Here is a 17,123-nt window from a genome sequence, read left to right on the forward strand (position 1 = left end):
GTGTAGCTTAACAAAAAATAAAGCATTAATGATAAACTTTTGAATAAGATAGAAATATTAAAAGCCTAGGTAATAACTAATAGCCACAAATTAGTAAAACTTCTATACATAAAAGTATAAAATATTATTGAGGAAAAATTAGAAAAAATAAGTAGAGAAATATACTATTTTTCATGGATTAGAAAAAGATTGTTTTTCCAAAATTGATCCATAGATCATCACAATATCTAGCAAAATCTAAAAAGATTTCTTATTTTGTATGTTGATCTTTTTTGGATGTATTTTTATTGATTTCAGAGAGGAAGGAAGAGGGAGAGAGAGATAGAAACATCAATGATGAGAATTGATTGGCTGCCTCCTGCATGCCCCCTTATGGGGATGAAGCCCACAATCCAACATGTGCTTTGACTGGGAATTGAATCATTATCTCCTGATTCATAGGTTGATGCGCAACCACTGAGAAACACCGGCTAGGCTCTATATTGATCTTGACATGCTAAATTTAAAATTTAAATAGAAATCTCAGGGTAATCAAGACTCTCATGGAGAAAAAGAAAAATAAGGGAGAACTTGGATCTACTGGACATCAAGATTTATCATAAATTTCTGTTAATTAAGATACGATGGTATTGAATAAGAATTTTATGATAATTTAACTATTGGAATAGAATAGGGAGCCTGAAACATAATCTATTTACAGCTGATTTATGATAAGGTAGCTCTGTAAACAAAGGGGACAGATTTTGGAAGTACTAGGCCAATTGGGTATCTAAACAAAAAGAAAATGATTATTACTACACATTTAACCCAAAAATTAACTATGAGTAAATATAAATTTAAATTAGAAAGCTAAAACAATAAAACATCAATATAATAAAGAATATACTCATGATCTCAAGGTAGATAAAAAGACACCAAAAGTATCAACTATAAGGAAAACAATGATAAAGTTGAGTATGTATCAAATCAATGAAAAGTCAAGTCACAAAATAGGAGAATACACTTGCAACACATTTAACAACACAGAGTTCATATCTGAAAAAATTAAAAACTCATGAATCGATAAGAAAAACACATTCAAGAGAAGCAGGCAAGAGATTTTAACTGGCACTTCAGGGAACCAAATGATTAATAGGCTTAGGAAATGCAGCTCAACATCAATAGGAACTAGGTACATACAAGTTAAAACCCAATGAAATAATTCTAGATATCTGCTAGAATGGCTAAAATTAAAATACCAGCTATATCACATGAGGCCAAGCCTGTTTACCTATACACAGTTCCTGGGAGTATCAATTGGTATAACTACTGTATTAGGTTTTTTTTTGCTGCATAACCAAGTCCCCCAAACTTAACAGCTTAAAACAACACACATTTGTTATCTCACAGTGTCTGTGGGTCAGATTATCTTATAGTTTCTATAGATCTTTTTGATGAGTTCTTTACGAGTCTAGACTGGGAAAGAGTCTTCCAAATCATTCAGGCTGTTGGCAGAATTTATTTCCATGTAAACAGAGGTCTCTGTTGTCTTGCTGGCTCTCAGCTGGGGACTTCTTTCAAGTCAAAGAACCTACCCACAGTTCAATGTCACATGGCCCTCTCTCTAGGCCCTCTCAAAATATTACAGTACACTTCTAAGCCAGGTCATCTGTTGCCCCAGTATGCAGTCTGCTGGGACAGAGTCTTATGCAACATAGCAGTCATATTACCTTTGCTATATAGTAGGGGTGTCGAACTCAATCAGAGAAGGGGCCAAAATCTAAAATCCAGCCTAAATCGCGGGCCGAATGGTTTACTGAAAAGTCATAAACTGACAATGTCATAAACTGACAGCGGAGTGCAGTGATGACAGCGTGGTGTGGGCCACATTGCAAGGCCTGGCGGGCTGGATTTGGCCCGCGGGCCTTGTGTTTGACACATGTGCTATATAGCATAATCTAATCAAGGAACTGCCATTTGCCATATCACATTGGTTAGAAGCAAGTCACGGGTTCTGCTCACACTCAAGGAAAGATTACACAAGGCATGCACACCAGGAAGTAGAATATAATGGGAATCACTTTAGAGCCAAATTATTTTGAAAAATATGTTGCTAGTATCCACAAAAGCTGAACCCATACCCTTTGACCCAGAAATTCTAGTCCTCAAAAATGCAAATACATGTACTCAAAAATAGGAAACAGCTCAAAGGTCCATCAAATAAAATAGACAAATAGATTGTATAGTCACATAAATGCTCACAGCAACGAAAATGAGCAAAACAACATAAGGAAGCCTCACAAACTTTTCATGTTGAGATAAGCCAGATACACACACACTATGGTTCCAATTTTGAGAAGTCAAAAGTAAAGAAAAGTAAACAACCAGGGATCTGAGCTTGGAGATAAAACATAGAAATAGATTAGTATAAAAGTCAAGAAAATGACTGCCATCAGGGAAGTTAGTCACTGAGAGAGCGTCTGAGGAGGCCCCTGGGTATGTGTCTATGTATTTGGAACCACTTACTGTTTTCTTTGTTATAGAGCATTGATCTGTGCATCCTAGGTTTGTGCAATTTTCTGCACATTTGTATGTAATATTTCATAGGTTTAAAACAGCTCAAAAGCGCCGTATTATAGTGAAAATATTTTCTAATTGCCAAACTGGAATGCAAGCTCCATTAGAACAGTACTTATCTGTTGTTGCTTTTGCTTTTGTTTTTGTTTTTTTATATATTTTATTGACTTTTTACAGAGGGGAAGAGAGAGTGATAGATAGTTAGAAACATCAATGAGAGAAAATCATCGATCAGCTGCCTCCTGCACACCCCCCACTGGGGATGTGCCAGCAACCAAGGCACATGCCCTTGACCAGAATCGAACCCGGGACCTTTCATTCCACAGGCCAATGTTCTACCCACTGAGCCAAACTGGCCTCGGCAGTACTTATCTGTTTTGATAACTATAGTATTCTCTGCACCTATAAAAATGTTTGTTATAATAAATACTGTTGAGTAAGTGAACAAATGAAAGCACAAATTAATCCAGTATCTGTGTTCTACCCACGTCTACCATTTCTAGGTTAACCACATTAAACCATTTTCCCCAGTTTATGTATCTTTTCCTCATTTGTAAAATGAGGAAAGTTTATTCTCTTTTTTTTACCAGGCTGTTGAGGGGTCTAAATGAGACATTTAAATCTTATGTGACAGCTTTTAAAAATGGGGGGAAATATTCTTGAAAGAAGGATTCAGGTAGTAACACCTTAATTGACCAGGACGATTGAAGAATGAATGACATTTTTGTTTGATTCTATCCTTCAAAACTGAGTAATGCTCTAAACTGGATTAGATCTTTTTTTCTGCCTTGTAGAAGAACAAGCTGAACAGAAACTTTATGGCAAAAATGGCCAAGCGCCTTGGTTGTCATATTAATTTTGCATTGCTGCATAACAAAGAACCACAAACTTACAGCGGAAAACAACACAAATATGTTAGCTCACAGTCCTGCAGGTCAGAACTCTGGTGTGACATAGCTGCGTGTTTTGCTTAGAATGGCCAAGGTCCAAATCAAGACGTCAGTCATACAGAGTTTTTGTATGAATGTTTTGAGGAACCATTTCTTTCCAAGCTGATTCTTTTTGTTGGCAGAATTGAATTCCTTTTTTTTTTGTAGGACTGAGATTCTCATTTCCTTACTGGCTGTTACGGGGGATTGCTCTCATATGATTAGGTTGGGCCACTAGATAAACTTCCTTAAGACCAACATTGCCACAGAACATAAGCATGTATAAAACCCATCATAGTCCCTGCCCCAGGGATAAGGCAGGCCATGAACACTGGGGGAGTGGGAAATCTTGAGGGCCACCTTAAATGTTTGCCTACTACAAGGGTTATTATCAATGGTTAATGAAAGAAGACATGGAAGACTTGACTGAGTGCTGAGATGTTTAATAAATATTACTCTTAAAAAAGCAAACTATTGATACCAATTGATTTTCTTGTACTTTTTGTAGCTCTGCTATAGTGAATGTCAAACTTATGGATTACACACTTTTAGTGGGTCATGGAATCAGTTCAATGGGTTACAACCAATTTATTTTTTAATTGAAATAATAAAATAGAAAAAAAGAGAAATATCACAAGCAACTTAGCATGATTTTAAGTGTGATCAAAAGTTCATTTAAAATATTAAAATCAATCCAAAAATATCTCTCAGGGAGAAAGATTATATCTCTATAATCAAGTTGCTTTTAGCTATATGTATATGCATGTATCCAAGGAAATATATATAGTTATACATATATATAGATAGAAAGATAAACATATATTCATATACACAGATATATATAGATGTATGTGTATATATAGATATATATACTAGTATGTATATACATATACTAGAGGCCTGATGTGCAAAATTTGTTGAAGGGGCTTGATCCTTGCAGCCACCGCAGCTTACCTCAGCCCTTGCAGCCCCTGCTTCATCAGGAAGGTCATTTGGCTCTCTGGTCTAATTAGCATATTATGCATTTATTATTATAGATATATATAAAAAGCTAACATGCTAAGTTTCTCTCCAACTATCTGACTGGTCACTATAACATGCACTGACCACCAGAGAGCAGACACTCAACACAGGAGCTGCTGTGATGCACACTGGCCATTTACAAAGAAATGGCACCGCAGACCTAGCACAGACAAAGCAACACACAACTTCCCCCAAGTGGGACACAGTCCCCACCACCACCCCAGAGGGAGACCCCACCAAATTTCATCCAACACTGCTGAGATTCCATGGCACAAAATGCAACCCACAGCCTGGCCCAGCTCAGAAACAGTGACTGTGGGCACTGGGTAATGGTGTCACATAGCAACACCCAGCTTCCTCTCTCTAGCGAATAGCCTCCTTGGAGTTTCTTCAGCCCAAGAACATGACTTGCTTTATAGCTGGATACAAATATTTTATACTTTAATCAAATGTATGTGAAGCATTTTCCCATGTCTCATCTCATTTGATCCTCACAGAAGTCCTGGAGTAGGTAGACAGGAGATTCAGTAGAATCTTATTTTCTTTTCATTAGACAGAAAATGGAGATTTAAAAAGTTTAGAAGCTTGACCCAACAGAAAAGAAGTAAGAAATGGTGGACCTTGAAAATGACTTCACATTTTCTCCTGCACAGAATATAGTCAAACACTGCTGCAGTTAAATATTTCATCCTTTGTTCTTTTTGGGTGATCTATAATAATAATCTGCTTCATGTTGATATTTACTGCTATGTTGCTAACAATTACCTGAAAGAGAAGTTGAGGTGCTTCACTGGGCTGGAAAAAGTTTAGCTAAATCAGAAAGGAGGTCTAATTAAGCAAGTTTATCTATGTATATAAAAGGCTAAATTGACTCGCACCTGTGCAATACATATAAAGCTCTCGCTGGTGAATCACAGGCATGTGTTTCAATCTGTCATTGTCAATCGTGAATTTGGTTGACACTTCTATTATAGAGAAAGGGCAAATAGCGATATTAAGATATTTCTTCTAATTAATTTCCTTTCAATGTGCATGTATCTGTGTACCAGACCACTAGTATAAACATAATCATCAGAAATCTCTGAAAGCCACCAATCTTGATTATGGAGAACTCTTTTACTAACATGCAATTATCAAAGTTTTTACTTCAGTAAGTATTGCTCTTAGAGTCAAGTCTAGCACTATTTTGTATTATTCTGTAATGAACATTCAAGAATTCTAAAATTCTGTAGTTTTATAGTATTAAATTCTCCTGGAAAAATTAAATGATTTCTTAATATTTAATATATAACTTTTGAAGCATCAGTTTTCATATCCTTTCACATTAGTCAGGTAAGTCTTCAAGACCTAGCCATATTTGGCCTCTTTAAATACATTGATTTTAACTTACCTTTAAATAAGCAAGCATTTTTATTACGACAAGCACTATCATTTTTCCATACCATTTCTTCATCTTTGGAAGGACATTCGTTATGAGTGATAGGTGCTTAAGCACCAAGTGTTCTATGAACTTGTCTGTCCATAGAAATATGGGTAGCAGCCTAATTCCCCACGCAACCATAATCAAGGCAATTTACCTGACAGCTACTGTGGCTTCCCCCACACAACCAGCATGGGACTGAGCACTGGAGATTCAAAGATGAATAAAACTAGTTCCTGTGCTCAAAGCATTTATACATTTCCAACCCTAGAATATATTGTCAATGTTCTTTTTTATTTTTGTTTTAATTTCTGTTCCTTCTGTTCAGAATGTTTGCTTTCCTCTCAAGTCTACTTGTGTCTCATTGAATATGCTGTCATCTGCTTTATTTTCCTGAAGGGTAAATTTGGATTTTAAGCAAATGATCAAGATATTTGTATTTATAGAGTTCTCCAAAACTGCATTGCCTACAGTACTGCAGTATAGATTTCAAAATCAACAAGCACGTCATTATTTTCCAAAATATTAATTAATAAATAACAGATTTTTAATGTGAAGTGATATAACTTTACCTTTCACCTTTAGGTATTGGTTTTATCCCAGGATTCACTTAAAATTAGACCAGAAAGTAGCTAAAAGTAATGGGGAAACCTCAATAATCATGTTAATTTTTACAAAGAAATATTGAATTGAAGCCTTCTTTGAAAGAGAGAGTATAATAAAATGAGAATTATTTCATACTCATTGTGTGTGTTTATGGGTTTGTACATATAAGGAAAGAGTAAAACTCTTTCCACATGTCAAAAAAAGGGTCACAGTCATCAATGTCTGGCTAAATAATATATTAAAAATTCAACTAAAAACTAAAAAATAAGACTAATGCACTACAGGCAATAAATTGGAACCCATTTAACAGTTGGTCACCACCATAACTGGAATTATAACACAGTTATCTCTGAGTATGTCATGCACCACTGAATCAGCTCTTACTCGTGGCGACTCTATAAATGAGTAATGTTCAGTGGCCTGTCCTCCACAGCCCTAATCAGCTCCTGTAGACCCCTGCTTATGGCTTCCTTTATTAATTCAATCCAGTTCATATTCTGTCTTTTCCCATCTATTTTTTCCAGTATTATAGTCTTTTCCAAAGAACCCTGCCATCATATGATGTGCCCAAGTTAGAATAGCATCAGTTTCATCATTTTTGCCTCCAGCAATGTTTTAGGCTTAACTTGGAATCCACTTGTTCATCGTTATAGTGGTCCAGGGTTTCTGTAGAGCTCTCCTTCAATGCCATATTTCAAATGAATCACTTTTATTTTCTATCAGCCTTCTTTACTGCCCAACTTTTGCATCAAAACATAGTAACTGGGAATATTAGGGTGTGGGTGATCTTAGCCTTGGTATATAAGGACACATCTTTGCTCTTGATGATCTTCCCCAATTCTTCCAGGGCTGCCTTTTTCATTTTCCACTTTTTCTTGGTTTCTTGGCTGCAGTCTCTGAATTGATGACTGAACCAAGGTAAACAAAATCTTGAACAACTTCAAGGTCTTCATTGTCTATGTTAAAATTTTGTATTTCTTTTGTAGTCATGATTTTGGTCTTCTTGAAGTTCAAATGCCACCCCACATTGGCACTTTCTGTTGTCACTTTAATCAGATTTATCTAACGCTACTTTATCCCACTCACTGAATCAGGGCAGCAGGTTGTGATTTTGCTACTAGGTAAATAAATAAAAAAAATAAAGATATTAGAACAGATTTCTTTTTTTTAATATATTTTGAGTTTTTACAGAGAGGAAAAGAGAGGGACAGAGAGTTAGAAACATCGATGAGAGAGAAACACCAATCAGCTGCCTCTTGCACACCCCCTACTGGAGATGTGCCCGCAACCAAGGTACATGACATTGACAGGAATCGAACCTGGGACCTTTCAGTCCACAGGCTGACACTTATCCACTGAGCCGAACCAGTTTCAGCTAGAACAGATTTCTTCCCCACAGAAGAACTTGCCTAAGGTGTTCACACATTCACCCACTGAAATGCAATCATTAATGTAACACATTGCCAAAGAGATGAGAGGCAGTGACTTGACATAGGTTAGTTAGGTCTCAGGAGAAAAACCAACATAATCAAAGTCCTGTCAGAATAAGAGACAGGAACCCAGAAGACAATATGAGTTTTGTTTTACACAAAAGAAATATGTCTATTTATCAGTTCCTATTCATTTAATCTTCTCATCTTCTACACCACCACCAACCACATCAATATGACTGATGTAGTAAATTTAAAAAAAATAAAGGATGGTTAAATGGCAAAGACTGACACAATTGCTAGTGAAGAAGGATTGATTTTGAAAAGCAGTTCTAACATTTTGTTTCAATATATAGCAAAATGATGTTACTGACAAAATAGGTTAAAAGGCCTACAGAAGACAATTTGAAGTAGGATCAGGCACTAGTGAAAGTGGAGTCACGGAGTTACATACCTTCAAGGCTACTCAGGAAAGTAAGAAATGAAGCTGGTCTGACATACGGCCAGGGGGAATGGCACACATTGGAAAGCACCTGCTCTGCTTCGCTATGAGCACTGTTCTATTCCATCAAATCATAGCCATGAGGGAAGTGGGAATAGTGGTGCCAGATCTAATTTTTCAATAAAATCTGAAGATCCGAATTTTTGTCTTAATGTTCCCATTTTTTAAAATGGAAAAGGACAAACAAAAATGAATTATTAGCCACTTTAATCTTAACGTCTGCTATATGTGGCCTCTGTTTTAGGAGGAAATAATTACAAGATACAAAGAAAGGTTTGCTTTGTAATTTGGCTAATAATAACAAAAATGTGACATAGTTTTGGAAACACTATTATTTATCATCATTAGCTTTGGAACTTGATTCAGTTTAGCTTACCCTTTTAGTTAATGTTGAAAAAAATACACAAAACTGCCCTGAGAGTTCAATATTTGTCAACAGAGAGGACCTGAAGGTCAACAGGGCTTGGGGTTAACTTAGCTATCAGTCTCAATGTCCAATAAGGCATTGGAACAAAACCAGGAATTATAAATTAAAAACTTTTTTATGAAAGACCATTGCTCAATTCCCTAACCTTGGTGCATAGCCTTAAGAGTAGAGGAAATATGAGTTTAATATCTTTCTCCCACATAAATGTCACTCAAGTGTATCAGCATATTTAAAAGGTATGTTTGTGTTACTTTCAGTCCCTTTATGGCCTGAAATGTCAACACATAGTCAATAGCTCATTTCCTGTTGATATTTAGAACTAATTTTTTTTAATGAAACCAAAGATTCATTTTTATAACTCCCTTCCTCTCCATTAGAACAAATCCTGCCTTGGGTTCTGTATACACCTCCTGATCAATCGGATGTCTTTCCTGATCACCCACTGATCTTCATATCAGCATGACCTGAGTTGTTTCTCTGTCTTCAAAGCTAATGCAGGCTAATACTACGTTCTCCTTAACCGAGGTCCTTCATTATTCTTCACAGAGTTCTCTTTCCTCAGTCCATCACTGAGCAACTTACTCAACATTTTCTCAACACAGTTGATTTGTAGTGAAGTTCACCTCAGTCTTTAAATGACGTTAGCCTTTGTCCATGAAGCCAGGTAACACCAGCATCATAGCTAAAGCTTGCTAAATAGTATAATTTGAGCGCAATAGCTGACCTGAATTTCAAGTACTTACAGACAAGATTATCCTGACACTAGTTAAATTTACCCTAGCCTTTTCATAAGTTCATGTGACTTTATTCTGTTTTGGCAAAAGAGACACTGACCATTTTCTTTTTTTTTTTCCTTTCTTTTTTTGGTAGTAAAATTTCTCCTTTCATAACAGTATGGTTCCAAAAGAAGGAAATCTCAATTGGTATTTTTACTGTGCTCCAAGTGAAGATTTGTCAGATATGAAATATTAAAAGTTGTAGTCAGAACAAAGAAAGTGCAACAGATAAAGAAAAATGACACTTCACTGAAGCCCACCTAACAGTAGCACATATCTCCTTCTAAAGAAAATGAAATTGGCAAATGCACCTCAATATCAGGCTCTGGGTAACACAGCAGATTGCAACAGGCTCTCCCTGGGCATTCTTCACTTTCTTCTTCAAGGACTGTGAGTGAAGTCTGGTAGATTCTTTCAGGCTATCAATCCCAGGAACTCCTCTTTGGTGAGTTTAAAAAGTAATTGCAGATATATATATAGTAGATAATATAAATGGAAAAGTGGATGAGAGTAATTCACTACAAATCAATCATCATTTTTTTCTACAGTACAAAATCTAAAAATTATGTATAGTATACGAAAATAAAGATGCACATAGGGATATTATATGTGAGTGTGGGAAATGATAGGAAATGAAATATTACAAAAATGTATGAGAAAAAAAAGGTTGCAGAGAGAACAGAATTTTAGGGGAAGGAGAGAGGATGTAAAATAAAAATAAATAAAAATGAAAATGTGAGCTTCTTCTCAGAAAGAAGTTTGCAGGTGTGAGATAGCCAGGATTCTACAGAATACTGCATGTGTAAGGCTGATGGATTCCCAAGAGGAGAGAGGGCCCATCACCAACTCCCAGAAGATGGGAAGAGAGGGGTCTCATCATATAGAACCAGGGCAGTCTGCAACATCAACATGATATCATGAGGAGACATCCCCCATTCAGAGCTAGCCTAAGGGTGTGCACCCATTCTAGAGTTCACTAATATATTTGATTGGGGATGGGGAAATGGAAGATTTCCTTCTCCCTACCATATTTTAAGCCAATTTTTAAATATCATATTTTGTTATATTTTTAGTATTGTATGTCAGGAACATCTGTTGAGGTCAGTAGGACCCTGGTTTCTTTCATTAAAAATTTAAACACATAAGGAATATAAATCAAAGTATCACATTTATAACTCATAAAGACTGACCTGAGTTACAGGACATAGCTTATTGTGAACCATGATAACACTACTACTACAGGCCATATTAGACAGGGGAAGGTCTCCTAACTCTAAGTGGAATGGTTGATAACTACTGCTTTCTGGACCAGCTAGCACCTAATAGGAAAAAAAAGGCACAAAATGAGATAAACATGATGAGTTCATTTTTACCAAAGTCTCTAATCAGATAACTCATCCTTTCTTGATAAGAGAATTGTGCCCTAACTTTCCCTGATAAATTTACAAAGTTATGATTTTCTAAAAATATAAGGAGTCAACTTGTAGCAGAAGAAAGAATATTGATTCGTTGCAAAGAGTCCTTTATTCTAGCCTCAAATCTCTCACTTCCTTGTGCTCTGGCACTGTAGGAGCTGGGCAAAGTGGTTTTCAGGGGTTCTTTAAAATCTAAAGTGTCAATCTGTTATCCATAATCACTTCTAATGTTATTTAAAAATATTAAGTATGTATGAAACAAGTTAAAACTATTTTAAATACCTTCATATTTGATTCTCTCTTTCTTAATATTATTTTTCTAGATTCCTATGCTATTCCTAAATTAGATATGCATCGAATAGGCTATACTAGATAACTATATTCTATATGGGAATAGCAATAAAGATTATCAAGTTCTTGAGTAATCATCTCAACAGTTTTTTTCCAATGGTAAATACTTAACCTGTCTTCGACACATACTTATGAAAAACTGTACTCTTTCTTAACAATAGTCCTATTTACACAGCAAGGGATGTCAATGCTGAAAATGTGCACCAAACTAAATACAAGTCTTAGCATGCTATTATACAAGGAATTGTGTAATTGAGTGATCAATAGAAATGTGTTGTCAACTCATAAGTTGATTGTTAAAATTGAATAAGCACTCAGAGAGAACTAGGTATTAAATAAATATGAATACGAATATTAAATTATCCCTGTTACACTGCAGGAATGTTTGACAATAAGGATTTACCTTCTTCAAATATCTAGAGAGCATAAATTGATTAAAATGAAAATGAAGTGCAAAGCTAAACAAACAGCCAAACAAGACAATACATACGCAATACATAATGTTACAGGAAGTTTGGGAACCACAACATTTGGAACTTGCCATGGCTATTCTTAGCATTTCCGTTGGCAATATTCAGAAAACATAGAGATGGGCCTCTCAAATAACACACTGTTGATGCTGTACATAACTTTTCTTTTTTCTTTTTGTAAAGTGAGTCATCTATTTTATGATGTTCTCAGTGGAGAACTTCAGTGACCTTACTCCCAGAACACACTTAATTTTCTTGCCACCAAGAGTTCCCAAACTTGGTCTATTATTAATGATCATTTTAAACTCGTGGGCATTGTTGTAACAAGATAAAGTGGAATCATTTTGCTTTGATTTTTTCCCCCTCACATTGTATGAACTTCAAGCAAATATTTGTACTTTGGATCTATAAAATTAAGATATTTGTACAGGGTCAGTATTTTATATTCACTTGATAAAAACTGAACAGAAGGTTTATGACTATACAATATGTGAAGGATAAAAAAAAAGTCTTGTTAATTAGCCTAGATGCACAAATGATTGTGGGTCTTAATGTAGGCAGACAGAATGTTCTTATAACACATCCTATTGGTATCTCACTGTCTAAGCTACTACTACTCTTTGATTTTGGACTTCTCCACATAGAGGGGCTGGTAAGTCTGAGAAGAGCTGATCAAGTATTTGCCACCTGGAAGATCATTTGACTCAACCGGCAGTGCTGAGTAAGTCTATTTTATCTCCCTCCCTCATACTATGCTCAGCACCAGGAACTGGGTGGAGACGCTTACTAATGAGCATCCAGTCCCTTCAGATGATTGAAGACAAGGCGGTGGCCAAAGGAGTTGGATACCACTTTGAAGAGAATACTGATGATCATGGATTGCTTGTGTAACCCTTTTCCTTATAGCTGAATAGAATTATTTCCCCTCTGTTCCTAATGCTACTCAGAATGCAGACTCTGTAATAAGCAAAATTATATATACCCAAAGAACAGTTACTCTAATAAGCTTATTAGTATACTTTGGCAATTAATATTATATGTAATGGTGCGAATGTCCAAAAAAATGTAATGCTTTTTTTATAGTTTAACAGGCCCTTAATGAAGACCAGATAAGCTAGAGAGCTCTCACTGGTGCACCAATTGAATTTAAATTAGGAAGAAAACGGAGTTAGCCTCTTAATAGCCTTGGCCAGTTCATAGAAAATGTTGCTGAAGTCATCCTAAATTTATGATAATGGAATGGACTGGGTGAGTCAGCATGTTTGTCATCCCTGGGAGAAGAAACAGTGCACTATTCCCCTCTCATGATACAGTAAAGGAGCCAGAGTCATGGAACACTTGCTGGGAAAATGAATTCTTTTCCAAAATCTTTGCTCTTCATTTTAAAAATGTCTTCCAAACTTGTTTTAGAACAGTTTAGTGGATCTTATCATTTAAACACCGAAGAAAGATGGTATCCAATTCTTCTTTGGGTGCCTTTCCAACATGAAAATGTACCTTTCTCCAGTTGTCTTAGCTAGCCTCAAGATCTTTGCAAATTGAATAAAACAGTACATTCAATCCTTTGGTCGATTTGGATAAATTAAGTCTAACTTGCACACTAAATGTAACATGAAGTCCCCATACAGGTACAGGTTGCTATCAGTTAGCCTAGGCTGAGTTACATGTGTTAACAAACCATCGCAAACTCTCGTGGCTCACAACAAAAGCTTTGTTTTATTGTGTCGTTCCTCTCATTTATACCACAAAAACCCTTATGGTTCTACTGAATATTATCTTCTCAACACCATTCAGGCTGACAGAGTAACCTTTATAGGATGTTGTCCATCTCGTAGTGAAACCTACTCTGGCTTAACATTCCCACTGGAAAGTAACAATCACTTTTGTTCACATTTTCTTAGCCAAACAGAAGGTCATATTGCCAAAGTCTAGCATCAATGAACTTCAGATATATAATCTTTCCACAGGGAGATACATGACATGAGGGACACAGCAAGAAGGACAGAAAGAAATTAAACCTCTCTGTTCCTAATGCTACTCAGATTCACAAATAATTCATACCCTCTGCCCCATATATAGGGTATAATAATTCCCATCCTATCTCCACAAGGAAGTCATCTGTAACTTTCATCATCCCATCAAAGCATTCTCATGAGAATTTTTTTTTTTTTTACAGAGAGGAAGGGAAAGGTCATAGAGAGTTAGAACCATCGATCAGCTGCCTCCTGCACACCTTCTACTGGGGATGTGCTTGCAACCCAGGTACATGCCCTTGACTGGAATCAAACCTGGGACCCTTCAGTTTGAAGACAGATGCTCTATCTACTGAGCCAAACCAGTTAGGGCTCTCATGAGAATTTTTTACTAGGTATATATGTGCCTCTCCTGGAGTCCAAGAGCCAAAACCGAGGAAGGTAGTAATCGGCCCCTCCCTAACCCACCTCCGTTAATAAGCACGTCATTCAGATACAGGAACCAGGGTAGATATATGCAGCCATTTTTCTAGTGATTCTAAAATCCTGCTGGCAGGCATTGTAAGGAGCCGACCTTTATAAGGAGTGTTATGGACTAACTGTTTGTGTTCCATCAAAATTTATACCTGGAATCCCTAACTGGCAATATTTGGAGATGTGGCCTTCATAAAGGAATTAGGGTGAAGTGGGGTAGTAAGGTTGGGGCCCATTAGCATCCATATAAGAAGAGACACCAGAGCACTCTCACTTGTTCTCTCTCTCTCTCCACATAAGCACACAGGGGGAAGGTAGCTGTCTGCAAGCCAGAGAGGGCGTTCTCACCGGAGAGGGACCATGCCGGCACCCTCATCTCAGACTTGCAGCCTCCAGAACTGTGAGAACATAATTTCTGTTGCTTAAGCCTTCAAGTCTGTGTCATTTTATTATGGCAGCCCTAGGAGACCAGCTCAGCAGGGCTGGTTTCTGGATTAAGCCCTATTTCCTCTGCAGGAGCAGATCTCTATTCCATGGTTGTCCATAGCCCTTGGTTCAGCCCTCTGGGAGGTCTTTTTCTATTATCTCCCTGACCTCCTTAGGAAGGCATGACTGGAAATGGCCTTCTTAGAATCTGAGAACATTTCACATCCTGTTTCCTGACCAGAAAAGATTGGAAGCCTAAAGGTCACATTAAGTTTTAAAAATTAAATCTCTTTTATTTAAGACTAGTGGATTTGGGGGGGGGGGGGGCAGGTGTCACACAAATCTATATATTTTTTAAAGCAGTTTCTTGTCTTATTTGACTTATATCAGCACATGTGCCAAGAGCTACAATCACAGTTCTTTTTCGAACATGCCTCCACTCTAAACCAGGCATCTCAGATCTATACAAGAGCCATGATCTTGGTCGCTTCTGGGAAATTTTATCCAGGTGGGAGAGCTTAGTGGGTATCCCCTTTGTCAATTTGAAGATTCTTACAATGATACTTATGGCCACACCCTTTCTTTTGTTCGAGTGATTTTGTCTGCTTTAATTACCCATGTTGCTGTGAGGCCTTCGCTGCTTTACCTTTAACATTTGGAGCTTGTTTGATACCACGTGTGGGCTACTCTTGTCTCTGTTCAGCAATTTATAACAAAAAAGGAGATGAGCTCGGGGGGAAAAAATTGTTTGCAAGCAGAAATGAGAGGGAATAGAGTCAGAAGAGAAATAAAAAGCTTCTTCTTATAGCAGCACCTATCAGTTTTGCTCATATTTCATTGACCAAAGCAAAACATGCCCGATCTTATATCAGCAGGAAAAGGAACTATAAATCCTTCCTTTGGAAGAAACGGTGGAGCAATAGTACAGTCCACAACAAGGCTTTACAATATCTACATAAAATTTTCATTGTGCACATATATCATTCCTGTAAAATGGGTAGGTAGTGTTACTAGCCTCATTCTCCAGAATATAAAGTGGAATTCCATGGAAATTTAAATCATAACCAATTTTTAAAAAGCTAATGAGACCAAAATAAAGTCAATCTAGAACCTCAGATTCCTGACTTTTAATGGGACACTCTTTCTACTACTTTGGTACTCAGGAAATACAAAGGTTACAGAATGCTGGTACATGAACACAAATGGCCCAGGAGACAGGGGACACATGATAGGAGTAATGTTTGAGCACCAAAGAGCTCTGTGTTCCAGGCCAAGCTCGCTTACATACTAGCTTTGTGAGCCTCAGCAAATCTTTTTTTTTTTTTTTTTAATTCTTACCTGAGGATAGTTTTCCATTTTAGAGAGAGAGGAAGGTAGAAAAAGAAAGAGACACAGAGAGAGAAACATCAATATGAATGATATAGATTTATTGATTGCCTTCCCACATGCCTTGACCAGGGCCAGGGATCAAGCCTACAACCAAGGTACATGACCTTGGCCAGACTTAAACCTGAGCCCTTCAGTCTGCAGACTGATGCTCTTCCCACTGAGCCAAACCAGCTAGGACTCAACAAATCTCTTAAACTCCCTATAATTTAGTTTCTTCATTTGTAAACTGGAAATTGTTTTTATTTAATGCAGATACTATATTTAATGCAAATATATGCACTAAACTAGTATCTGAGAGCTCAGATATTAGTTTAGTGCATATATTTGATACTGCATTAAATATCAGATCCAGAATATGAAAAAGAAGAGTGAAAAGCAAGATGAAAGTACAAAATAGGCATATTGTCCTGAGCATTTTCATCTCAGTTATATCCCTAGTTCTCTCTATTGAGAGTGATCCTTTTTACAAAATGAACACATAATCTATGCACTTACATAACTTATGCAATTAATATAAAGCATAAAGAGCAGTCATTTAAAATTCCTAACCTTTTACATAGGCAGCAAAAACATAAAATTTAGGATATAACAAAGATTAGAATAAGGTAACACTAGATGCACATTTGATTCTATGTCATTAAATATACATTGGCTTTATTAGAAATACATTGTTTTCTATATGAAATGGGAATAATATTATTGTTTTCACTTTCCAGATAAAATAACTTTGTTCCAGTTAAATTGCTTACATGTTAAGGTCTTGGACTTTGAAACCATTGTGTGCTAAAAACTCAAAAAAATTTATTCTGGGTAATCATATTTCATGGTCTTCGGCACAACTGATATGAAAAAATTACTTGCAGTTCCATTTCTCATCAATTCTTTTCAAGTACATATATATCATAAGGTCAATCTCACATAAAGCCAGAGCAAGTGACTCTCTTTACTATCCCAAC

This window comes from Pipistrellus hanaki (genome assembly GCF_964339955.1).
Source record: "Pipistrellus hanaki genome assembly, chromosome: 7".
Classification (NCBI taxonomy): domain Eukaryota; kingdom Metazoa; phylum Chordata; class Mammalia; order Chiroptera; family Vespertilionidae; genus Pipistrellus; species Pipistrellus hanaki.